This window comes from Hemicordylus capensis, chromosome 5 (assembly GCF_027244095.1).
Source record: "Hemicordylus capensis ecotype Gifberg chromosome 5, rHemCap1.1.pri, whole genome shotgun sequence".
Lineage (NCBI taxonomy): Eukaryota > Metazoa > Chordata > Lepidosauria > Squamata > Cordylidae > Hemicordylus > Hemicordylus capensis.
Window position 1 is genome coordinate 26,923,702 of NC_069661.1, and position 26,022 is coordinate 26,949,723.

At 45.4% G+C, this 26,022-nt stretch overlaps 1 protein-coding gene and 1 long non-coding RNA gene across 2 annotated transcripts in view; one reads left to right on the top strand and one right to left on the bottom strand.

The window, feature by feature from the left end:
* Nucleotides 1-26,022, top strand: part of LOC128328119 (melanopsin-like) — a 474,329-nt gene that overhangs the window by 218,557 nt on the left and 229,750 nt on the right. The gene's annotated exons all lie outside the window — the stretch shown is intronic.
* On the bottom strand, nt 20,116-25,430 carry LOC128328122 (uncharacterized). The gene is made up of 4 exons (XR_008309037.1): nt 24,813-25,430; nt 23,668-23,784; nt 21,342-21,437; nt 20,116-20,905 (listed from the first exon to the last, which is right to left on the bottom strand). It is a non-coding gene; the product is annotated as an uncharacterized LOC128328122 (long non-coding RNA).

The following is a 26,022-nucleotide window of genomic DNA, read 5'->3' on the forward strand; positions in this document are numbered from 1 at the left end:
TCTCTCATCCTTCTCTTGGCAATGCCCCATAGATTCTCTATGGGGTCAGGTCAGGCAAGTTTGCTGGTTAATCAAGCACAGTACACTGTATACTTTTCAGAGGTCCGATATTGTTCTATTCTACAATCCTTGTCTTCTTGGTTCCATGTAATATTCTAATTTTCTGGGATTGTGGATTTGGGGTTTTCATGAGCTGTACGCCATGATCATCACAATTATAACAAATTAAGGCTTGACTTATCTCGCTTTGCATGTAATGCATCTGTCTCATATATCAGTTTCACCTTTTAATTTGCATTACTGAAATTAATGGACTTTTGCACAATAGTCTAATTTTCCGAGTTTCACCTGTATAGTTTAGTGTAATACTGTACAAATTGTTCAGACATTTCATGATTTGACATAACAGATTCATTGCCATTCCCAGAACAGCCCCATCCCTTTAGGGGAATATCTTACATTGCTCACACATGTCAGCACAGTCATCAGCTGCAGCAGATCAGTGACTATGCTAAAGCCATCTGATGAATTCTGAGCTTTTGACACAGATCAGGTTAAGCACTTCCTTCACTGGACTACCTCCCCAGTCCTGCTTTCACACTGCTGCTGAACCCACAGTCATTCTATTCTGATTCCGTTTTATCTTATGATTGGTCTTGTACCATAAATAAATTCAACTCTAACTCACTGGACTACCATGACTCTCAGTGTAGAAGTGAAAACATGGCCTGGTTCACACATACAAAGTAACTGTATTTAGCCCTAACTGGAGTTAAAAATCCTAACTCCAAATCGTGCTGCAGACATGCAACTAACTGTGCTTAGCAGAGGGAGCCAGCAGTCCCTCCCTGCCGCTCGGCCTCCCAGCCCAATCCCAGCCCAGTCCATGGCCAGACTGTGGGCAAAGTGTCACCAGGTCAGCTGCTAAGCCGTCTTTGGACACGATCTCCAGCAGGTATGCCGAGGACATTTCTGGAGCACTGCAGCCACCTTGGACAAGGGAAGTGCACATCGAAAGCCCTTTAAATGCCCTGCCCTGCCATGCCACTACCGCTTCTGCCAGCCATGGCACCGCTGCCCCAAAGTAGCCACACACCACCAAAGCACCATACAAATGCCTATCTCCGGAGTGGATTGGGCGCCCGGGGGGTGGGGATGGAATCCCATTTTCTCTGCAAGATGAGAGGGGAGAACCCACATACATCAGAACGAGACATGCAATTGGAGCATGGCAAAGGATGTTGGGGGGCCTGCCCCACCATGACCTGAGAAGGTGTCGTAAGGGGAGAGCCCGGCAGAGCTCCACCCAGACCCATCGCTAAACTGTCTTAAGCAGCTTGCAGCCTGGTGGGCTCTCACTCTCATGAGAGGGCCAGTCGATTGGGAGATGCCTGTGCCTGCTACATCAAGATCCCCAACTGTGGACTGCGTGCTCGCGAGATGAGCCAGCCACTTAACCACCAAGGAATCCAAAGGGGGCTCCGCTCTAGTGGGCCCCCTGATTGTACTTGTTGAAAAATAGAAGGGGGAAAATCCCTCTCCCCCAATCCCTTCTCTGCAGTGTTCACACCCCAGAGGACATCACCACACTCCATGCTCCACAGCCTGTTCATGCGCACGAGCATAGTGTGGGCCAACCAGACAACACATTCACTCTGATCTCACTCCACAGTTATAGCAGTGTCAGATGCAGAGGTATCCAGCAACTCCTCTTGTGTGGTTAGACTGGATCAATTTCTGTTTGTGACTCCTGAGGATGTGGACAAGCTGCTCAGTATGGTGTGTCCTACCACCTGTCTGCTTGATCCTTGCCCAACGTGGCTTATACTATCTGGCAAGGGGGTTGTTGTGGAGAGCCTGGTGGCAATTATAAATACCTCTCTGAGGGAGGGCAGGATGCCTCCTTGTTTAAAGGAGGCAATTATTAGACTTATTCTTAAGAAGCCTGCCTTGGACCCCTCAGAGTTTAATAGCTACAGGCCTATCTCCAACCTCCCATGGTTGGGCAAGGTGATTGAGAGGGTGGTGGCCTCCCAGCTCCAGGCGGTTTTGGAGAAAACTGAGTATCTAGACCCATTTCAAACTGGTTTTCGGATGGGCTATGGGGTGGAGACTGCCTTGGTCGGCTGCATGGATGATCTCCAATTGGGACTTGACAGAGGAAGTGTGACCCTGTTGGTCCTTTTGGATCTCTCGGCGGCTTTCTATACTATCAACCATAGTATCCTTCTGGAACGTCTGAGAGTGTTGGGGGTGGAAGGCACTGTTTTGCAGTGGTTCCGCTCCTACCTTTCTGACAGATTCTAGCTGGTGTCACTTGGAGACTGTTGCTCTTCAAAATCTGAGCTTTTATATGGGGTCCCTCAGGGCTCCATACTGTCTCCAATGCTTTTTAATATCTACATGAAATCTTTGGGAGAGATCATCAGGAGATTTGATGCTGGGTGTTATCAGTATGCTGATGACACCCAAATCTATTTCTCCATGTCAACATCATAAGGAGAAGGCATATGCTCCCTGAATGCCTGCTTGGAAGCAGTAATGGGTTGGATGAGGGATAACAAACTGAGACTGAATCCAGACAAGACGGAGGTACTTATTGTGTGTGGTTTTCACTCGGAGATCACTTGCTGTCACGAACTCGCTCGACGAAAGACGCTGGCCAGTAATAGATGCCACAATAGCCAGTAGCTCAAGTTTCAGTTTTACTGCTAAATAGCCAGGTTTAACAGTCTTACCAAGACAGAGGTGTAACTAGGGAAAACGGCGCCCGGGGCAAGCACTGAAATGGCCCCCCCGCCCCCCCCCCACATACTACATTATACTTAGGTTTTTCCTCACAAGTGCCCGCTGCCGCCGCCGCCAAGCCAGGCCACTGACTGGCCGCCAGGCGCCAGCAAAGCAATGGGGGGGGGCGTGGGCGGCACGGAAGGGACCACTCGTGGGGGAGGGGGCGCCGACGCGCTCCCTTGACTGTTGCAGCGCTGTTGCACTGAGCAGGAAACATTTGTATTAACAAAAAAAAAATTTTAAAAATTTTTTTTGTCATGGCGGCGCCCCCCACATGACCAGAAAAGATGGCACCCGGGGCACGTGCCCCCCCTGCCCCCCTATAGTTACGCCTCTGTACCAAGAATACATTAGTGAAAAGCCCAAGTTCCAAAGTCACAATCTCTCCAACAAAAGCTCCAAGCAGACTTGATGTGTTGTTTCCAGCAGTTTGTTCAAGGCACAGGCTGCCCAATTTGTCGTCAGCCGCCATGTGCACTTAATCAACACTCCACCCCCACCAGTTCCCAAAGATTCAATCCAGCTTCTGTCTTCTCGCCAGCCGACTAATCCTTCGTAATTCCCTCATGTGCTGCCGGCGTTTTCCCCGTCTGCGTTCTCGAGGAGACAGTGGCCATTCAAACACTGGCTCAGATCCTGACCCTTCTCTCCCAAGATCACCTGGCCCTGCTGGCCCCTCCTGTGCCAAACACCTGCCTGGACTGTCTCAATTACCTCACCATTCACATTACCAGCCTGCTCCTCCTCAGGCACCTCCCCACTTTCTAGCAAGCCGCCTGCCCCTGCCTCCCATTCCTCTCCAGTGTCCTCAAGTGTGGGCATGACACTCTCTTGGTCAGTCACCGTCAGCTCAGATCCCATCAACATATCTATGAAGTTGGGGGTTTTCTTCCCAATGTGCATCACTTTACACTTGCCAACATTGAACCACATTTGCCATTTTGTTGCCCCCTCACCCAGTTTGGAGAGACCTTTTTGGAGCTCCTCAGAATCCTTTTTTAATTTCACTACCCGAAAGAGTTTGGGATCATCTGCACATTTGGCCACCTTGCTGCTTGCTCCAACTTCTAGATCATTTATGAATAAATTAAAAAGCACCTAGAAGCTGGAGTAAGCAGCGAGGTCGCCAGATTTGTAGATGATACCAAACTCTTTAAGGTAGTGAAATACAAAATGGATTGTGAGGAGCTCCAAAGGATCTCTCCAAACTGGGTGAGTGGGTGACAAAGTGGCAAATGCGGTTCAGTCTTGGCAAGTGTAAAGGGATGCACATTAGGAAGAAAAACCCCAAGTTCAAGTATACGCTGATGGGATCTGAGCTGTCAGTGACTGAGCAGAAGAAGGATCTCCGGGTCGTGGAGGAAAGCTCGTTGAAAGTGTCGACTCATTGTGCGGGAGCTGTGAAAAAGGCCAGTCCCATGCTAGGGATCATGAAAAAGGGGGTTGAAAATAGAACTGCTAATATTATCATGCCCTTTATAGAAAATAATGGTGCTGCCACACCTGAGACTGCACACAATTCTAGTCACCACATCTAAAAAAGGACATTGTAGAACTAGAAAAGGTACAGAAGATGGCAACCCAGATGATCAGGGGCCTAGAGCACCTTTCTAATGATGCAAGGCTACAACACCTGTTCTATTCAGTTTAGAAAAAAGACGATGACGGGGAGGTGTGATAGAGGTCTATACAATCATGCATGGTGTGGAGAAAGTGGAAAGAGAGAAATTCTTCTCCCTCTCACATCACACTAGATGGAGGGATCATCCCATGAAATTGATGGCCAGAAAATTGAGTACCAACAAACGGAAGTAATTTTTCACACAACGTATAATCAACTTGTGGAATTCTCTGCCACAAGATTTGGTAACAGCCAACAACCTGGAAGGCTTTAAGAGGGGTTTGGATAACTTCATGGAGGAGAGGTCTATCAATGGCTACTAGTTGGAGGGCTATAGGCCACCTCCTGCCTCAAAGGCAGGATGCTTCTGAGTACCAGTTGCAGGGGAATAACAGCAGGAGAGTGGGCATGCCCCTTTCAACTCTGGCCTATAGGCTTTGAGCGGCATCTAGTGGGCCACTGTGTGAAGCAGGATGCTGGACTAGATGGGCCTTGGGCCTGATCCAGCAGGGCTATTCTCATGTTCTTATTTCTATAGAGTATATATGCAGGAATAATAGTGTCCTACTGGTTCTCACTGTTCCACCATGTTTCTGTTATGCCCACTATATTGATTTTTTTCATCAGCATCCAAGCATTCCAGCTCACCCATCTTGGCCTGGAGGCTTACCTTGCTCACATCACTCGATTTCCTTGGAGATCTTCCTTGGAGACACTGGTCCATGTCATTCAGACTTGTGCCATGTGAAATACACAAAGCAAGTCTATGTTCCAAATTTCAGACTATGTATGGGGCCATAAGTTCAAATACCTGACCGCTGAATCCCGTCAGCTCACATTTTGAGGTGCACACAAGGATATTGCCATTAGCCCATAAGAGGTTTATTCCTTGCCCCCCTAGTGGTGAATGCTAGTATGGCTTCTCTTGTTCTAAAAATAAGCCATATTCATGCCCATGGTAAGCAACCTTTCATTGCTTTGTTTAGTCTTCTCTTTTGAGAATTGAGAAGCGCTTGGCAGTGGGACCTGGCTGGGATTGGAAACTGCAGCTGCCTCCCCAAAGCCTCAAATTCTCACTTGCAGGTGCTAAACACAGATTTTTATTTACATTTATTTTGACCATGATTCAGTGACTACTTAACACATATCTCCCATATTTGTTATCTGGAACCCCCTATCCTCAGATTTCTACCCCTTTTACCTGCCCCCAATCATCCCCTTTTCCTCCACCAAGTGCCAAGAATGAGACCCAGGAGTGTTGAGAATTGGAAGTAAGTGTGGAAGTTGGAATGTAGCTAAAGAAAGAGACCATGTAGTTGGGAATCTTATATCGCTGGCAACACCAATTCTTATCAAGCTGTCCCTTGCTTCTCCACTGGTGTTTCCCATGTCGAGGGCAGAGAACCCCAACGTTGCCAGCTTTGGAAAGCAGTCTGCAAATGGGTAATTCCACCTAGAGAAGAAAAGGGGGATTATTTTCATGATTATTTTATCAGAGCGTTTGCTTCAGCGGGGTAGGCACATGGAAACAACATTCTGGGGGAATAGCAACTGAAAAGACAGAACTGGGGGGGGGGTAGCAGGAAGTGTAAAGATTACGCTCCTCCCGGCTCCTGGTGCTTTCCCACTTAAAATGAGAGGCCATCCCACTTCTGAAGGTTACTGCTGTCCTGTGGTGACCTGCACTTACATTCAGATGCATCTGCTGCTGTTATACACATTTTCCAAGTTCTGATGTTCTGGTACCTGGTTCCATTCTGATTAGCAGCTAGTATGCATGACACAGCACGTTGAGGCACAGTCTCATGCATGCATGCCTGCACATGGCTATACACACAACACATGTGCCAGCATTCGAGACAAACTCTGCTTTCCTAGTCAATTTGTAAATCTACTTACCTGATGTAATGAAGCCAGGAATTTACAAGCTTTGATTCCCATCAGCTGAGTGGAACCTTCCTTTAGTGCCAATGAATGCTAATGGCCTTGGTGTCCCTGCAAAAGTGACTCCAATAGTCAGTCAGCATATGGTTCCATCACATTCTTTCACATCCAGTACTTTCTTGCCCTGCTTTTCTCTAGTCTGGAGATTCCAACCCGGGAATACTAGTACCCCTTAGGATACTTGAAAGACTCTTCCATCGGTGTACTCAGAGCCCTCCTGTCTTCCTTTCCTGAAGCCACACAATTTGTTCTCCCTAGACGGATTGCTGGTTTCAAGCAGTAGCAGTTGGTGTAGGCACTGCCGGTGTGGTGGACAGAGGCACCTCTAAGTGTAGATTAATAGGTGCTTTTCTCTGCTACCCCTGCACCTGAATGCTGCTTTGAGCATAAGGGCACTGCACAGCAGCCCCTGGGGTGAGAGATTGCCTCCACCACTCAACTGACCACCACCAGGGGATTGGATCTGCGGAAGCCAGGTTGAGTAGTGTAGGTGATCCCCCAGCACTGGGGGTGCTTGACGGGGCCCTGCTGTTTGAAGAAGCATTTAGGTGAGGTGGAGGCAGAGGTAGGCACCTAAACATTTACACTTAAAGGTGCCTCTTGCCCCCTCAGCAGCACCCGCCCCGGATTTGAAGCCAACATGTCGGAATAAGAGGGAGGAGGAAGGTGAAAAACTACCCATAACACTTATAGAAGCATGTGTGTGTGTTTTTTTTAAAAAAATCTAAATAAATAACTGTGTTTGAAATTTAAATGTTATGGACTATTCCAATCACTAGCTAATCTTTATTTCCCCCTTTTATCCCCCTCCTGGTGGGGCGCCATGAGTGGAAGACAGCCCTTTTGAGGGGAAAATGTCTGCGAAGGAACAGTTTGAGGAAGAAGAAGAGGGTTGGGAGAAAGATCCAGCTTCCCTCTAGCCATGCTGTGCTTAAAGCATCCTCCAGCCCAGTGCCATTTTATAGGGAATATGAAGCAGCCCTCGTCAGAGGAGGGTGGTGAAGGGACACAGCCTGTTTGTGCTGGAGCCAAGCTGTTTATGGTGTTCCTTTGCTCAACATTCTACTATTTAAAACAACAACAACAATAACTGCAACACATACATACACATCCCTTAAATCCTGCCCTTCTGATAATACTGTGTCCACGAAAAGAGCATGTGCATTACATGAAGGAAAGTTAAAATCCGCTTACGGTGAAGTGTTAATTCATTTTTGTAAGTATCTTCATCGGGTTCACACTCCTTGATGTATGGTTTGCAAGATAGGAGTTTCCCTGGCTTCTCACACACTTCACATCTTAAAGATGCCACTGCAGACAGGAGTAAGAATTGCAAAAGCTCAGGGATACAGATATAAGGTCAAAACATTACCCCCCAAAAATTTTTTAAGCCCTGCAATCAGTCATTCTTGGGTATTTAAAATAAACAGCCTGCATCTGAAATGTGTATGTTATAAATCAGTGAATAAATAAGAGCTGGACTTGTGGTAGCCAAAATGAATTGTCTCCTTTGAGAAGCAGGTTCTGCTCTGGTTTGCATTTGAATGAGAGACTACATGTGTGAGCACTGTAAGATATTCCTTTTTGGGAATGGGGCCACTCTGGGAAGAACACAAGGTTCCAAGTTCCCTCTCTGGCTTCCCCAAGACAGGGCTCAGAGAGACTCATGCCTACATTCTTAGAAAAATCACTGTCAGTCTGTGTCGACAATATTGAGCTAGATGGACTCATGGTCTGACTCAGTATAAGGCAGCTTCCTATATCCCGATGTTCCTAAGTTCTTGTGTGTAAGAAGTAATTAGAATGAAATAAAAGCTAATTTATTTATTTTTGCATCATTATAGCAGCTCATCCCACTGGCAGTTTGGAGATGTCCCAGGAGAAATCAAACCTTCTCTTTGGGTCAGCAGTAACTGTGTATCAGTTGGCATTCGGTTGGAAGGACTGAAACAAGGGAAAGGACAGCTCTTGGATGCCCACGATTGACTTGTTCTTAGCAACTTTTTAATTACTTACTGATGGGTGGCTGACATGCCAAACCCACATGGAAAACAAGCTGATCCCCAATAGAGCAGCTGGCCCAGGAAGGGTGGCACAGCAAAAGATGTACCTGCACCGCAGCACAAATGTTCACAGCAGCTGGACACTTACTTGAACACACATGTATATCTTTTGCTGTGCCACCCTTCCTGAGGCTGCTGCTCTATTGGGATCAGGCTGTTTTCCAGGCTTTACCAGCATGCACTCCTGGAAGTGCTGACTGTGAGCTCCTCTCCCTGCCCTCTTGACGAGGTGAGGAAAGGAGCTCCCTTTCTCTGGAGGACTGTTTTGCTGGGGAGAGCTGGTCTTCCAACTGAGTTTTATGGGCAGACCAGTCCTCCCAGGGAACCTGTTAGTAGACCTGCTCTCCCCACATGACATGAATAAAAAACAACAACCACACATTAATAATCGCCTGATTGACCGATTGCTCTGGGGGTTGTGTGGCGGGTAGCACCCATCATGCCCCAGCACCCAACACAGAGTGTGATCAGGCAATCAGGCGATTTTCAAGTGTCAGCCTTGGCTTTTCCAAGGTTACAAGCAGGAGTCTCTCTCAGCCCTCTCTTGGAGATGCTGACAGGGAGGGAAATTGGAACTTTCTGCATGCAAGCATGCAGATGCTCTTCCCAGAACGGCCCCATACCTTAAAGGAAATTTTTTACAGTGCTCACACATGTCAGCATAGTCGTCAGCTGCAGCAGATCATTGACTCTGCTAAGCCCATCTGATGAATTCTGAGCTTTTGATACAGATCAGGTTAAGCACTTCCTTCACTGGACTACCGTGACTCTCAGTGTAGAAGTGAAAACACGGCCTGGTTCACACATACAAACTAGCTGTGTTTAGCACTAAGAGGAGTTAAAAACCCTAACTCCAAATCATGCTGCAAACATGCAACTAACTGTGCTTAGCAGAGGGAGCCAGCAGTCCCTCCCTGCCACTCGTCCTCCCAGCCCAATCCCAGCCTGCTCCACGGCCAGACTGAGGGCAAAGTGTCACCAGGTCAGTTGCCCGGCTACAATTGGACACGGTCTTCATCTGGGTGTGCCGAGGGCATTTCTGGAGCACTGCAGCCGCCTTGGGCAAGGGAAGCGCACATCGAAAGCCCTTTAAATGCCCTGCCCTGCCACGCCAGTGCCGCTTCTGCCAGCCATGGCACCGCTGCTCCCAAGTAGCCACACACCACCAAAGCACCATACAAATGTCTATCCCCAGGACGGATTGGGGGCCTGGTGATGGGGATGGAATCCCGCTTTCTCTGTGGGATGGGACTGGAGAACCAACATACACCAGACCAAGATATGCAGTTGGAGCACGGCAAAGGATGGGGGGGGGCTTTCCCACCATGACCTGAGAAGGTGTTGTAAGGGGAGAGCCCAGCAGAGCTCCACTCAGACCCATCGCTAAACAACCTCAAGCAGCTTGCATCCCCTTGAGCTCTCACTTTCATAAGAGGGCCAGTCAATTGGGGGGATGCCTGTGCCTGCTACATCATGATCCCCAACCATGGACTGTGTGCTCACATGATGGGCCAGCCACTTAACCACCAAGCAATCCAAAGGGGCCCCCGCTCTAGTGGACCCCCTGATTGTACTGGTTGAAAAATAGAAGGGGGGAAAAACCCACAACCTGCTCCACAACCTGTTCATGCACACATGTTCCTGGGTCCAGCCTGTCTGTGCGCTAGATGCAGATGAGCGGACACAGGGAATCATGGGAGAGGCCACTTTCCCCTACTCCCCCAGTCCTGGGGCTGCTGGGTCAACTGCAGGTGCCATTTGTGATGCCGCACCTGTCCACAGGAGCAGACGGCCAGGAAGGGGGCTGGTTTTCCTCTGGCCACCATCCCCGGGACCAGGAAAGCAGTCTGTGGGACAACCCTGCCCACCACTTCCAAACACACTCCTGCCCTATGCTTTTCAACCTCTTGCACCAATGGACTGTCACTCTCAGTGGGCATATGCTGTGTGGGCATTTGATCACCACATTCATCATCATACCTTTTTTTTAAATTAAATTTTTATTAATTTTAACAATATCTTAACATTCACAACATATTGAACAAATATGGGCTGTGCAGTACAGTACAGTACATCAGTATATGATGGTGCACAGCCCACCGGGGTGGAGCCAACATGGCTGACGTATAGTTTGATTCCTCTCAGCTCCCCCAGTTCTTTGTCTTTTTTCCCTGTAGAGGCCTCTCTTTCTGGATTATTCTTTGCTATTTTATTATTTTATATTTTTTATTCTACTTTTTATCACTTGGGAGATTATTTTTAGTCCTCCAGGATGGGCAGAAGGAATTACATAGGACCTGGTCTCCCTGCCTCAGTCCCAGCGTCAAAGAGACGCACCAAGCAGCTGAAGTTGGACTCTTTCTTGCCTTTGGTGAGTGCCTCGACTCCTATTTTACTACAAAACCGATTTGCCCCGTTAGAGGATATTTGTGCCTTCACAGAAGCTGCTGCTGGGGATGATTTTGTCGACCCCCCCCCCCCGAATGGCTCTTCACAGGAGACGCAGCGTAGCATTGATCAAAACGTTCTTTTATCTCAATTCTGCAATTTAACTGCAGATACGCTGCAATATATTCTACAAACATTAAAGAGACTGGAATCTAAAACAAGTGAGATCATGAAGCTTGATTTAACCCAAAGCCAGTCTTGCTCCTGTTTCCATCGTGAAGGCAATACTAAAACAAAGATAGCCTCACCGGTTAATGGGCTATCGGTTAATGGGCTATTAAATCGTATATCGTTCCCTTCACCTGACAACAAAGCTAACCTCAGACTTCAACTTAATTGTGTTATGCTCTCTGTTCCTCGTCAGTCATGCAACCGTTATAACTGGATCCACAAATCTGCTATTCTTCGCTCATTAAGCTCCTTAACTGCTCGTTCTATCTCAAGCTATGACCTTATTAAATATGAACATTTACCAGATGTGAATCATAATCAGAGGATTCTACTCACATTCAGGAATTCCAGTTTCCCAGAGTTATTTCTTCGATCAAGAGAGTATCTGGCCAGATTCAATATTTCAACCCAGAGATGTTTTGTAAATGCAACTGTTAAACCTCTAGCTATGAGGGAGATAAATCCGCCACTCTCTGCGCCTCGCCCTCGGCCTCGCAGCCTTGAGAGAACTAAGCTAAGCAGTAAAACATCCAGGCCTAAGACAACATCGCATTCCATACCTCAAGGTCAGCATCCCTGTGTACTTTCAATTAACACTCCCTCCCAAGAGAAAGGAGCTGAGGCAGAAACTTTAAACTCTTATGCTGCTCCAAAGCTTACTTCTGCATTACAGGACTATGCTGATATACTTCCCCTACCGGATACTATAAAGTCCTTGCATGAGGTAGCCGACGATTTGGCTGAACTGAGTAAACAAAGTCAAGCTGCTTCTCTCTCCATAACTGGGAATTCCTCTCCAGTTAACCATCTATCTGCTGACGTTCCAGTGGATGTGGATACGTTGAAATTGGTACACATGGCATTACAAGAAAATGGCCAAATTGAGGAAGACCATTGGGCGGGCTTGGCAAACGACCCCCATTTCTGTGCAATTTTTTCCTTGCTAGATTCTAAACAGCACTCTTCTCCTGCTAAAGCTTTAAAAAAGACTGGTGCTAGGCCTCTCCCGGATGACAACGATAATGGTCCCTCATTTCCAACTTATAAGGATGCTACCGCTAACGCTGTTGATACTGCAAGTGCCTCACTTTCCCCTTCTTTTGCTACTCCAAGAATTACAGAAGACCCTATTGTTCTCTCATCTGATGATGACACAAGCCTGATTTGCATTTCAACTACTCCATCTCCTCAAGATGATCCTACCTCTACTTCCAGATTATCTGCACCAACCAATATCCCCAACTGCTCTTTGTTGCCAGAACCCCTGGCCACTGATGCCAATCTATGTGAACCTGAAACTAACTCTACTCCCGCGGCTACCCAGATTCCAACTGATTGACTTTTGGCTGGGCCAGAACAGATATCGATCTTAGCCTGGAATGTCGGCGGTTGGAACAGCAAATGTCGTGACCCGGACTTTTCAACTTTTGTTTCCCACTTTGACATTTTGATGATCCAAGAAACTTGGCTAACAGGAGACCTTTTTCTCCCTGGTTATACACCTTTTCTACTAGCTGCCAAGGCTGAGGGGGGCAGGGGTAGACCGAAGGGTGGTCTTGCGGTCCTTGTATCTACATCTCTGCAATGCAAATTGACTTACCTTGGCTCCCTTGACCCTTATGCATTAGCTGTTCTACTTACTTCTGGGGTTTTCAGTTTAGTGCTGATAAACATCTATACCCCACCTTTAGGTTCACACTCTTGTGTTAGGGGGATATGGCTAAATTTAGAAGCATTTATTACTGATATTCAGATCTCACAGCATAATTCACATTATGTACTGGCGGGAGACTTCAATGCCCGTACTGGTTTGGATGATCTAGCTCTTTATTCCAAATTTCACTGTTACCCTCCAACTGTAGAACCTCCATTCCCTTTAATCGTTAGACGCTCTAAAGACTCTAGAGCTAATGCTTCCGGTTTAACTTTACTTCAGTCATTTAATAAGTTGGATTTGCACTGTCTTAATGGAGCGGTTCACACTGATTTTCCCGCAGAGTTTACTCACTGGGCGGGAGCTAGACCTTCCTTAATTGACTATGTGGCTATTTCTCGTGGTTTGGCCTCAGCTGTTAGGAACTTTCAAGTTGTTAATTGACCAGAGAGTGATCATTTCCCCCTGCTTCTGAATATTGGTTGGAAAGGCCTTGTTAGGTTAGACTGCAGACAAGATCTTTGCAGGAATGATGGACCTATACACCAGCGAGTGAGATGGTCTCCTTTCTTGCTTAATCAAGTAAGCTTGTTCCTAAATTCTCAGGATGCCATCTCTCTGCGAGATGCCCTAGTTGGGAAAGGATTACAGATTTCCTCTCCATCTATCTTAGATCTTTATGATAGCCTAATTAGTCTCCTTTTACCCATGCTCACCAACTCCTGTCCACCAGCTAGTCAGCGCCATAAAACCCCCTCCTGTCCATGGTTTGATTCTGAGTGTCGCGCTGCCAAGAGGGCCCTCATTCAGGCCTTTAAATCCCATGCTGAAGTACTCTGTATTCAGTTCGCAGGATTTACTTAATCTGAGGCATCAATATTAGAAATTGTTGAAATCTAAGAAATTTCAATTTACTAAAGAAAAATGGTCTGAACTAATTGACGCGGCTAAATCAAGGAATCAAACAAGGTTTTGGCGACTGATCTCTTCTCCTCACGTGAGAGCTCCCTCCTCGCCGACCTTTATTGTTCCCGCGGAATCATGGGAGCGTCATTTCCACAAACTCTACAGTCAAACTGATCCTACAGAAGCTAAGCTAGAATTAAATACCTCTGACCTTTCCTATTGGAACCCAGTTACATGCTCAGAAATTGAGGCCCTTGTCAAACAAACTAAACCCGGTAAAGCTTCCGGGATCGACCACATCGTTATTGAGATTATACGCACCAACTTAGAATGGTGGGCCCCTGTTCTTGCGTCATTATTCTCATTTATCGATAACACTGCGAAAATTCCTCAGGATTGGGGGGTTGCTTTAATTATCCCTATCTATAAAAAAGAAAGCAGACAAGATCCCGCAAATTACCGCCCAATTAGCCTCTTGAGCATTATCTCTAAATTATATGCGAAACATCTCCTGATAAAACTGGCTGACTGGATTGATGCCTATAACATCCTGGCTCCTGAACAAGCCGGATTTCGTGAAGGCCGATCGACCATTGAGCAGGCCTTTATACTCCAACATCTGGCTGAGAAATATACTTGTAAACCTGGCTCTGCCCTCTATGCGGCATTTATTGACTTAAAATCTGCCTTTGATTCCATCTCTAGGGGCCGCCTTTGGGCTAAGTTGAGGGATTCATCCATAGATAAGCGTCTCCTATTACTAATTTATAAGCTACATGAAAATACATCCTTAAGAGTTCGTTGTAGTGTACGGGGTCACTTATCTGCTGAAATCCCCACACATAGAGGAGTCAGACAAGGGTGTATTTTAGCCCCTTTTTTGTTTAACATCTATATTAACTCCATAGTAACTCATATGAATGCTCCTTCTATTCATCCGCCCAAACTGGCTCATAAACATATATCAATTCTGCTGTATGCCGATGACATGCTTCTCCTGTCACTGACTCCAGTCGGCCTAAGGCGGGCACTTGCATCACTTAGCTCTTTTTGTGCAGAGGAGGCCATTGAGGTAAACTACCAGAAAACTAAAGTACTGGTATTTGCCAAACGCCCCAAGCCCCATGTATGGAAAATAAATGGCCAATTAATTGAACAAGTTAAAATATTTAAATACCTTGGCATAGTCTTCCATGCTTCGGGAGGCCATCAGGCCCACCTGAACTATACCATACAGAAAGCCCAGCTTTCGGCCAACTTAATTAGATCTTTTTATTTCACGAAGGGCGCTACATATATACCTGCTGCTATTAAACTCTTTGCAGCTAAAGTACACCCACAGCTTACATATGGTGCACAATTGGGCCCTTTCTGCAATTTTTCACCGCTGGAGGCCATACAGACAAAATTTCTTAGATCCATCTTCCAGGTCCCAAATGGTGTCTCAAATGCTGCTATTAGACGGGAGGCAGGCCTCTATACTTTGAAATCGGTTTTTTGGAAATGTATTTTCCTATTCTGGTTAAAATTGAAGTTCTCACAAGTGGGATTAGTCCCTCTTATTATGACCGACTCCTTTGATTCGAGATGGAAACGGTCACTTAAAATAAAATCTCAACTTTATGGGATCCCACTTGAAGAACTTGTTAGGATGGGCTCTATTACAGCTACGAAGGTTATTAAACAGCGAATAATTGATACTGACCTACAGGTTGAAGCCTCCAAAATATCTAGAGATTTGTATATAGGTAACCAGCTCTGCAATCTTAAGCCTGCTGATTACCTAAGTAACATAACTTTTCCTAAATTTAGGCGTGCCTTGACCCTTGCACGTCTTAATGTTCTTCCAACATCTGTGCTTAAGGGAAGGTTCAAGGGGATTCCTTATGTTTTGCGCCTCTGCCCTTGTGGCTCAGGTGCTATTGAGTCGACTGCACATTTTATTCTTTACTGTGACCTCTACAGGGATGCCCGTTTAGATTTTATCTCACCCTTGTTGAAGTCTTTTCCTGGCCGCTCAGATGACTTTTATCTTGATTTTTTACTGACTAAATTTGATAGTATGAGTACTAACTCTGTGGCCAAGTTTTGTTACGTTGCATGTAAGTTGCGTACTACTATTTTATGATGTTTTATTCTCTTTTTCCTTTTGCTTGTGTTTGTTCTGGTCACTGATCGAAATAAATATGGACTTCGCGCTCACACCTCCTCATGAATCATCAACTATAGGATTAACCCTTGCTATAATAATAATTCAAAACATAGATCTAAACCTTACAAACACGATTGTGATCTACGCAACCTGCTAATATTACTAGATTTCAAACCCTGTTGTAAAATCAATATTAGGAAAATAGTTCTTTAAATATAATAAGAATGGTTTCCAATCTTCTTTAAAGCATTCTAAATTTTGGTCTCTTATCAGTACTGTAAGTTTTGCCATCTCCGCGTATTCCAAAATTTTTATCAGCCAATCTTCTTTTGAAGGCAGTTCATTACACTTCCATTTCTGTGCATACAGGTGAAACTTGGAAAATTAGAATATCGTGCAAAACTCCATTAATTTCAGTAATGCAAATTAAAAGGTGAAACTGATATATGAGACAGACGCATCACATGCAAAGCGAGATAAGTCAAGCCTTAATTTGTTATAATTGTGATGATCATGGCGTACAGCTCATGAAAACCCCAAATCCACAATCCCAGAAAATTAGAATATTACATGGAACCAAGAAGACAAGGATTGTAGAATAGAACAATATCAGACCTCTGAAAAGTATACAGTGTGCTGTGCTTGATTGGCCAGCAAACCCACCTGACCTGACCCCATAGAGAATCTATGGGGCATTGCCAAGAGAAGGATGAGAGACATGAGACCAAACAATGCAGAAGAGCTGAAAGCCGCTAATGAAGCATCCTGGTCTTCCATAATACCTCATCAGTGCCACCGGCTGATAACATCCATGCCACGCCGCATTGAGGCAGTAATTGCTGCAAAAGGGGCCCAAACCAAGTACTGAATACATATGCATGCTTATACTTTTCAGAGGTCTGATATTGTTCTATTCTACAATCCTTGTCTTCTTGGTTCCATGTAATATTCTAATTTTCTGGGATTGTGGATTTGGGGTTTTCATGAGCTTTACGCCATGATCATCACAATTATAACAAATTAAGGCTTGACTTATCTCGCTTTGCATGTAATGTGTCTGTCTCATATATCAGTTTCACCTTTTAATTTGCGTTACTGAAATTAATGGAGTTTTGCACGATATTCTAATTTTCCGAGTTTCACCTGTACCCAGTGCTCATTCAGAAAAACTAGGTATGGCGCAACAGCATGGGCAGACACCACTAAGGACTCTAAATCCAGACATTAATCTAGCAAACCATTTCAATGCTGGGTTTTACACTCCAGGGCCTTGTTTCCATTGCTGGAAATGGGAGCTTGAAACTGATGCAAGAGCTTTATCTGGGGCTTGAAATATAACAGGCAGATACTGCTAAAGTACATACTGCTCTCAGCTGGCAAAACTATTCATGGTCCTGTGGCATGGATGGACACCACTGATGGAGACCAATAGCCAGAGACCAACTAGGGTGTGTCTGGTCCTCAATTCTTCTCTGTCCCCCTGTTTTCTCAGCCCACTTTCTCTAAGGAAAGTAAGCTTATGAGATCACCCAGGCGTGTGTGTGTCCGTATACATTTTGCAATGCATTGACCAATTTGGAACAAATTTGATACAGTTGTAGGGCTGCATGAACATTTGGGGTGCAAGTGGGATAACTAGTGAACTGCCTAACCTATTGGAACCAGATTTAGCACATTTGTAGGGACACTCAACAGTGTCGTTTGTGCTGATGTCATCCTCCCCAGTGCAAGATGAGGGGATTATAGTGAAAGGAAAGTAGGCAGATGAGTTCTTACCAGAACTTTTGTGCCCCCCACTGCACTCTGAGGCTGGCAACAGGCTGTATTGTTGAGCCTGCTCTGTATTTTTTACTTGGCCTATCAAGCTGTCCTTCTAGAACCTCAAGCTCACTGAGGAGAATTGGAAAAATTATTTTCTCAGTCTCTGTTGCAAAAATTTACTGGAAAATGCAGATTACACCTTAAGATGAGGCCCAAGGCTCATCTAGTCCAGCATCCTGTTTCACACAGTGGCCCACCAGATGTCACTGGGAGCCTACAGGCAGGAGTTGAGGGCATGCCCTCTCTCCTGCTGTTACTCCCCTGCAACTGATATTCAGAGGAATCCTTGTATGCAGTAAAGAATTGTGTGTAGGACTCCAGGTGTGGCCACAACATAGTTTTGTTTAAGGGCATAATATTATTAACAATTCTGTTTTTAATCCCCTTCCTAATGATCCCTTGCATTGAACTGGCCTTTTTCACAGCTGCCACACATTGAGTGGACACTTTCAATGAGCTGTCCACCACGACCCCAAGTTCCATCGCTGTCACGAACTCACTCAATGGAAGACTCTGGCCAGAAATAGATGACACAATAGCCAGTAGCTCAAGTTTCAGTTTTACTGCTAAATAGTCAGGATTAACAGTCTCACCAAGAATACAGAAGGGAGAAGTAAGAAACCCAAATTCCAAAGTCACAATCTCTCCGACAAAAGCTCCAAGCAGATTTGACGTGTTGTTTCCAGCAGTTTGTTCAAGGCACAGGCTGCCCGATTTATGGTCAGCAGCCACGTGCACTTAATCAACACTCCACCCTGACCAGTTCCCATAGATTCAATCCGGCTTCTGGCTTCTCGCCAGCCGACTACTCCTTCGTAATTCCCTCACCTTCTGCTGACGTATTCCCCATCTGCGTTCTCGAGGAGACAGTGGCCATTCAAACTATGGCTCGAATCCTGAACCTTCTCTCCAAAGACCACCTGGCCCTTCTGGCCCCTCTTGTGCCTGGCCTGTCTCAATTATCTCACCATTCACATTACCAGCCTGCTCCTCCTAAGCACCTCCCCACTTTCTAGTAAGTCGCCTGCCCCTGCCTCCACTCCTCTCCAATGTCCCTGAGTGGCGGCATGACTCTCTCTTGGTCAGTCACCGACGGCTAAGATCCCATCAACATATACGTGAAGTTGGAGTTTTTTGTCCAAATGTGCATCTCTTGTCACTTGCCAAAATTGAACCGCATTTGCCATTTTGTTACCCACTTACCCAGTTTGGAGAGACCCTTTTGAAGCTCTTCAGAATCCTTTTTTTATTTCATTACCCGAAAGAGTTTGGTATCATCTGCAAATTTGGCCACCTTGCTGCTTGCTCCAACTTCTAGATCATTTATGAATAAATTAAAAAGCACCTAGAAGCTGGAGTAAGCAGCGAGGTCGCCAAATTTGCAGATCATACCAAACTCTTTCAGGTAGTGAAATCCAGGAGTCATGCCATGAAATTGATGGACAGGAAATTGATGGCATGCCCCTTTCAAATCCTGCCTGTGGCTTTCAGGAGCATCTAGTGGGCCACTGTGTGAAACAGGATGCTGGACTAGATAGGCCTTGGGCCTGATCCAGCAGGGCTGTTCTTATGTTCTTATTTCTATAGAGTTTATATCCAGGAATAACAGTGTCCCGCTGGTTCTCCCTGTTCCACCATGTTTCTGTTATGCCCACTATATCGATTTCTTCGTCAGCAACCAAGCACTCCAGCTCACCCATCTTGGCCTGGAGGCTTACCTTGCTCGCATCACCTGATTCCCTTGGAGATCTGCACACCAGTCCACGTCATTCAGACTTCTGCCATGTGAAATACACAAAGCAAGTCTGTGTTCCAAATGTCAGACTATGGGGGCCATCAGTTCAAGTACCTGACCACTGAATCCCGTCAGCTCATATGTTGAGGTGTCCACAAGCTTATTACCATCAGCCCATGACAGGTTTATTCCTTGCCCCCCTAGTGGTGAATGATAGTATGGCTTCTCTTGTTCTAAAGATAAGCCATATTCATGCCCATGGTAAGCAACTTTTCGAGCTTAGTTTAGTCTTCCCCTTTGAAGACTGAGTAGGGCTGGGCAGTGAGACCTGGCTGGGATTGGATACTGCAGCTGCCTCCCCAAAGCCTCAAATTCTCACTCATTTCATCTGTAAAATTACTCTCTTACTCCACAAATGGCTCAAATGCAGTTGCTAAACACAGATTTTTATTTGCGACACACCTTTATTTTGACCATGATTCAGTGAGTACTTAACACATATCTCCCATATTTGTTTTCTGGAACCCCCTATCCTCAGATTTCTACCCCCTTTTGCCTGCCCCCAATCATCCCCTTTTCCTCCACCAAGTGCCAAGAATGAGACCCAGGAGTGTTGAGAATTGGAAGTAAGTGTGGAAGTTGGAATGTAGCTAAAGAAAGAGACCATGTAGTTGGGAAACCTATATCACTGGAAACACATGTGGGACCTTTATTTACTCTAAGTCCTTTAGCACTGCACCGCCCAACAACAAGGCAGCCCCAAGAAAACGGACACAGACACCAGCTGGTTTTACTCAATCAAGGATCCATGTTTATTATAGCCAATAAAACAGCAAGCTAACTTCTAACTCATACACACACACATACACACACACACATACTCACCTAGCCCCACTCCAAAGGTGATCATTCTTTGAAAGCGGTGTTGGAAGAAGCGTATAGGCCTCGCTTGGGATGTTGGTGCTTCTCAGGGGTCTTCTGGTTTCCTGCCTGACTTATAAAGGGAAGTTTCCAGTCCAGTTCCGGTTGGTACATTTGCAGTCCACTTTCATCTCTGTGATTACAAGACGTATCCATCCTGTCTCCTTCAGCTATTTCTTCCCTTGCAACGTCACTGGCAGTCCTCCCTGGTTCTCTTCAGGCCTTGGCGTCTTTCCAAACATTGTCTGTGTTAGAGAGGGAGTGGGGACTAGGGGCGCTCTTCATGTTGCTCACTCATGCGTTCCTCCATACATACCGTTCGTAAGTACTACCTAAGCATTCCAATTTCTCAAGATCACATGGCTCATTGGGTTACAGAAGTGAGCTAGTACAATTGATACATTGCTTCTTATCTTTAGATTAAGAGCTTGCAGTTCAGCTAGTTATTTCTAGGTTAAACATTAATGCATTGCTTATTGTTAATATATTCCTGCATCTTTATTACTTGCAAGTTAGCCAAGTACATTATATATCACTACTATTACAAAGCTAGCATAATTCTACACACAAATTCTTATCAAGCAGTCCCTTGCTTCTCCACTGATGTTTCCCGTGGAGAGGGCAGAGAACCCAAATATTGCTCAGCTTTGGAAAGCAGTCTGCAAATGGGTAATTCCACCTAGAGAAGAAAAGGGGGATTATTTTCATGATTATTTTATCAGGGCTTTTGCTTCAGGGGGAACAACATTCTGGGGGAATAGCAACTGAAAAGACAGAACTGGGGGGGGGGGAGTAGCACGAAGTGTAAAGATTAAGCTCCTCCCGGCTCTTGGTGCTTTCCCACTTAAAATGAGAGGCCATCCCACTTCTGAAGGTTACTGCTGTCCTGTGGTGACCTGCACTTACATTCATATGCATCTGCTGCTGTTATACACATTTTCCAAGTTCTGATGTTCTGGTACCTGGTTCCATTCTGATTAGCAGCTAGTATGCATGACACAGTACGTTGACCCATATTCTCATGTATGCATGCATGCACATGGCTATACACACAATACATGTGCCAGCATTCGAGACAAACTCTGCTTTCCTAGTCAATTTGTAAATCTACTTACCTGATGTAATGAAGCCAGGAATTTACAAGCTTTGATTCCCATCAGCGGACTGGGACCTTCCTTTAGTGCCAATGAATGCAAATGGCCCTGGGATCTCTGCAAAAGTAACTCCGACAGTCAGTCAGCATATGGTTCCATCACATTCTTTCACATCTAGCACTTTCTTGCCCTGCTTTTCTTTAGTCTGGAGATTCCAACCCGTGAATACTAGTACCCCAAAGGATACTTGAAAGACTCTTCCATGGGTGTACTCAGAGCCCTCCTGTCTTCCTTTGCTGAAGCCAAACTATTTGTTCTTCCTAGACAGATTGCTGGTTTGAAGCAGTAGTGGTCGGTGTGGGCGCTGCCGGGGTGGTGGACAGATGCACCTTTAAGAGTAAATTAATAGGTGCTTTTCTCTGCTACTATTGCACCTGAATGCTGCTTTGAGAAACAGGGCACCATCCAGCAGCCTCTGTTGTGAGGAATTGCCTCCACCACTCAACTGACCACCACTAAGGGATTGGCTCTGCAGAAGCCAGGTGAGTGGCAGAGGCGACCCCCCACCACAGAGGGTGCTTGGCGGGGCCCTGCTGTTTGAAGCAGCATTCAGGTGAGGTGGATGCGGAGGTAAGCAACTAAACATTTACACTTAAAGGTTCCTCTTGCCACCCCTGCCACCCCTAGCAGCACCTGCACCGCCTGCTAGGGGTTTGAAGCCAACATGTCCTCTGAGTGATGTGTTGTCAGAATAAGGGGGAGGAGGAAGGTGAAAACATAACCATAACACCATAAGAAGTGTTTTTAAAAATATATAAATAAATAAGTATATATGAAATTTTAATATTATGGACTATTCCAATCACTAGCTAATCTTTATTTTTCCCCTTTATTCTCCTCCTGGTGTGGAACCATGACTGGAAGACAGCTCTTGTGAGGGGAAAATGTCTGAGAAGGGGCAGTTTGAGGAAGAAGAAGAGGGTTGGGAGGAATATCCAGCTTCCCTCTAGCCATGCTGTGCTTAAAGCATCCTCCAGCCCAGAGCCATTTTATAGGGAATACGAAGCACCCCTCAATCCTCTTCTCTCTTCCACATCTGCTTGCATCCTGAGGGTCTCATTAAGGGAGCAGACATTCCAGACAGGCTAAAGCTGAAACCTGTTTTCAGCCTTCGTCAGAGGAGGCTGGTGAATGGATACCGCTGCAGCCTGTTTGTGCTGGAGCCAAGTTGTTTATGGAGTTCCATTGCTCTACGTTCTACTATTTTAAAGAAACAACAACCACCACCCCCCCCACACACACACCTTAAATCCTGCCCTTCCAGTATAGAAGTTACCAAAAATCAATGTGTCTAAATTTGAGCCCCACTTTGAGTTGAAGAGAACTGGATGCTTGAGGTGGAGCCAGATGCTTGAGGTGGGGCTTGAAGGAAAGCAGAAAATTCCCAATGCAGTGCATAGTGCTGAGGTGGCAAAACTAAGCATGGCTCAGAGGAATGGACAGCTCCCACTGATGACTCTGCTCTATATGTTTTACTTGGCTTTATTTGCTTGCTTGTTGTGTGTGTGTGTTGTGTGTGTACACACACAAACACAGACAGAGGTGCACTTAGGCGCGCCCCCTCCCCTACAAATTAAGCATCATCATGCTCCACCGAGCAACTACACCACCCAGGAAAGACTCAAAAGGATTTGTGGGGTTCCAGGGACTGTGGAGGGCCTGGACTTTGGCCCCAAAGTCCCGGGGTAAGAGCGCCTCTGCCCACACACACACTCTGCACAAAACTCTAAAATCTTCCCTAAGCGGAAGTTATCTAATCGGGCTCACATACAGTTCTTGCACACAGACCCCTTTACAGGTTTTTAAACCATCATTAAACCACTGTTTTTAAACCACCAGTTTGGCACCAGCACTTACTGACACCATGTGCTTTTTCCACCACAGCTCATCAGACTTTGAACTGAAGGTGCCAGCGTTTGGGGACAGGGCAGCCTGTTTCTGGAGAAATGCTCCTCTGCTCCCACTCTCATCCCTGCAGCTCCTTATGGATATGTTGGGCTCGCCACTCAACCCCTACAGACTGCTATGGGGTGGGTGAGGAGTGCTTCCATGCAACATGGTTGCTTTATTGGTCAGAAATAATTGGCTGTGATTTAAAAAACACAGAGAGACATAGGTGAAATACAGTCATCTATTGAAATAATAACCATCCTTTGGACAAGAATGAAGGAAAAATCTTGGCCCAATAGTACTTCATTTGTTTGCTAGTGCTAAATCCTGAAAACTCAGTTTTTCTTATGCTCAGAGATAAAGGCATAGGAGATTCTAGAAAATGGGAAATACCTACTTGGTTTATTGCACAGATCAGTATGACAGCAATAAACTCCCAAAGGAAATCCTGAAGACCGCGTATCACGACAATCCTCAGATTTAACACATGCCTTTTTATAGAACAATTTTTTACCTGTAAAAGGAAAGTAAATAAAACATCTAAACATCAGGGGGGAATCAATAGAATTACCTCCCAACCTGAAAAACTCTGGCCGTTCCCAATATGTATATTTGTTAGTTCAGGGTCATATTAATAATTAATGGAAGTACTGAGTGCTACATGAAGTTATTGCTTTAAAAAATACAATTCATGCTTAGCATTACATTATCCTAAAGTATGTTTTGAAATTTTGGTTTCAATTTAGATTTTGATGGACTTATGCTTAAATTATCCGGGTCTTTTTTTTTAGTTTCAGCATACGCTATCTTTTGAAAGTCTGGGTTTTACTATTTTGGAGGTGCACTTCTTAAACGTGGTCTACTTCTGCCCCTTGTTGTACACACAGACTACCTGCTAAATGAGAAAAGAGGCACCTTTGAAAGTGGTGATTCTCTTATATTTAGCAGCAATGGGAGAGCAACTGGCCATATCCAGCCCCAACACAGCATCCCTCCAGTGGATGCTGCTGGTGTCTACCTTATATTTCTTATTAGACTGTGAGCCCTTTGAAGATAGGACTCCATCTTACTGATATATTATTGGTTTGTAAACTGCTTTGGGAACTTTTGTCAAAATGCAGTATATAAATGTTTGTTTGTTGTTCCTCGCACCTTCAGCTTCTACCTCTCCCCACTTGCACTGCTGCCGGTGAAACCTTTCTGGGTCTAGCTAGTCCACACTGACAGAGCTATGACACTGCCAGCTCTATGAATGGGGAAGAGAATCAATGAAGAAAGATTCCCATTTGAATTTTATTCAGGGGTGTAGAGCTGACTGTCATCCTAGTGCAAATATACAGCTTTATGACTTGATTTTTCAACACTTGCTGACTTTGGTGAAGTTTTGAAAGGTCTCCATTGACAGGGATTATATTTCTTGACTAGAAGAGGTCAAAGTTCTGTGGTGAAGCCCCATTTCAGCAAGGATGTCATCCCTTGATAATACAGTGTCCAAGCAAAGAGCATTTGCCTTTTTGTGAAGGAAAGTGAAAATCCTCTTACTATAACGTGTTAATTCAATTTTGCAAGTATCTTCATCAGGTTCACACTCCTTGATGTATGATTCGCAAGATAGGATTTTCCCTGGCTTCTCACACACTTCACATCTTAAAGATGCCACTGCAGACAGGAGTAAGAATTGTAAAAGCTCAGGGATACAGATATAAGGTCATAACGTTACAAATTTTTTTTTCAGCCCTGCAATCAGTCATCCTTCGGTGTTTAAAATAAACTGCCTGCATCTGAAATGGGTATGTTATAAATCAGTGAATAAATAAGAGCTGGTCTTGTGGTAGCCAAAATGAATTGTCTCCTTTGAGAAGCAGGTTCTGCTCTGGTTTGTATTTGAATGAGAGACTACATGTGTGAGCACTGTAAGATATTCCTTTTTGGGAATGGGGCCACTCTGGGAAGAACACAAGGTTCCAAGTTCCCTCTCTGGCTTCCCCAAGACAGGGCTCAGAGAGACTCATGCCTACATTCTTAGAAAAATCACTGTCAGTCTGTGTCAACAATATTGAGCTAGATGGACTCATGGTCTGACTCAGTATAAGCCAGCTTCCTATATCCCGATGTTCCTAGGTTCTTCTGTGTAAGAAGTAATTAGAATGAAATAAAAGCTAATTTATTTATTTTTGCATCATTATAGCAGCTCATCCCACTGGCAGTTGGGAGATGTCCCAGGAGAAATCAAACCTTCTCTTTGGGTCAGCAGTAACTGTGTATCAGTTGGCATTCGGTTGGAAGGACTGAAACAAGGGAAAGGACAGCTCTTGGATGCCCGCGATTGACCTCTTCTTAGCAACTTTTTTATTACTTATTGACAGGTGGCTGACATGCCAAACCCACATGGAAAACAAGCTGATCCCCAATAGAGCAGCTGGCCCAGGAAGGGTGGCACAGCAAAAGATGTACCTGCACCGCAGCACAAACGTTCACGGCAGCTGGACACTTACTTGAACACACATGTACATCTTTTGCTGTGCCACCCTTCCTGAGGCTGCTGCTCTATTGGGATCAGGCTGTTTTCCAGGCTTTACCAGCATGCACTCCTGGAAGTGCTGACTGTGAGCTCCTCTCCCTGCCCTCTTGACGAGGTGAGGAAAGGAGCTCCCTTTCTCTGGAGGACTGTTTTTCTGGGGAGAGCTGGTCTTCCAACTGAGTTTTATGGGCAGACCAGTCCTCCCAGGGAACCTACTGTATTAGTAGACCT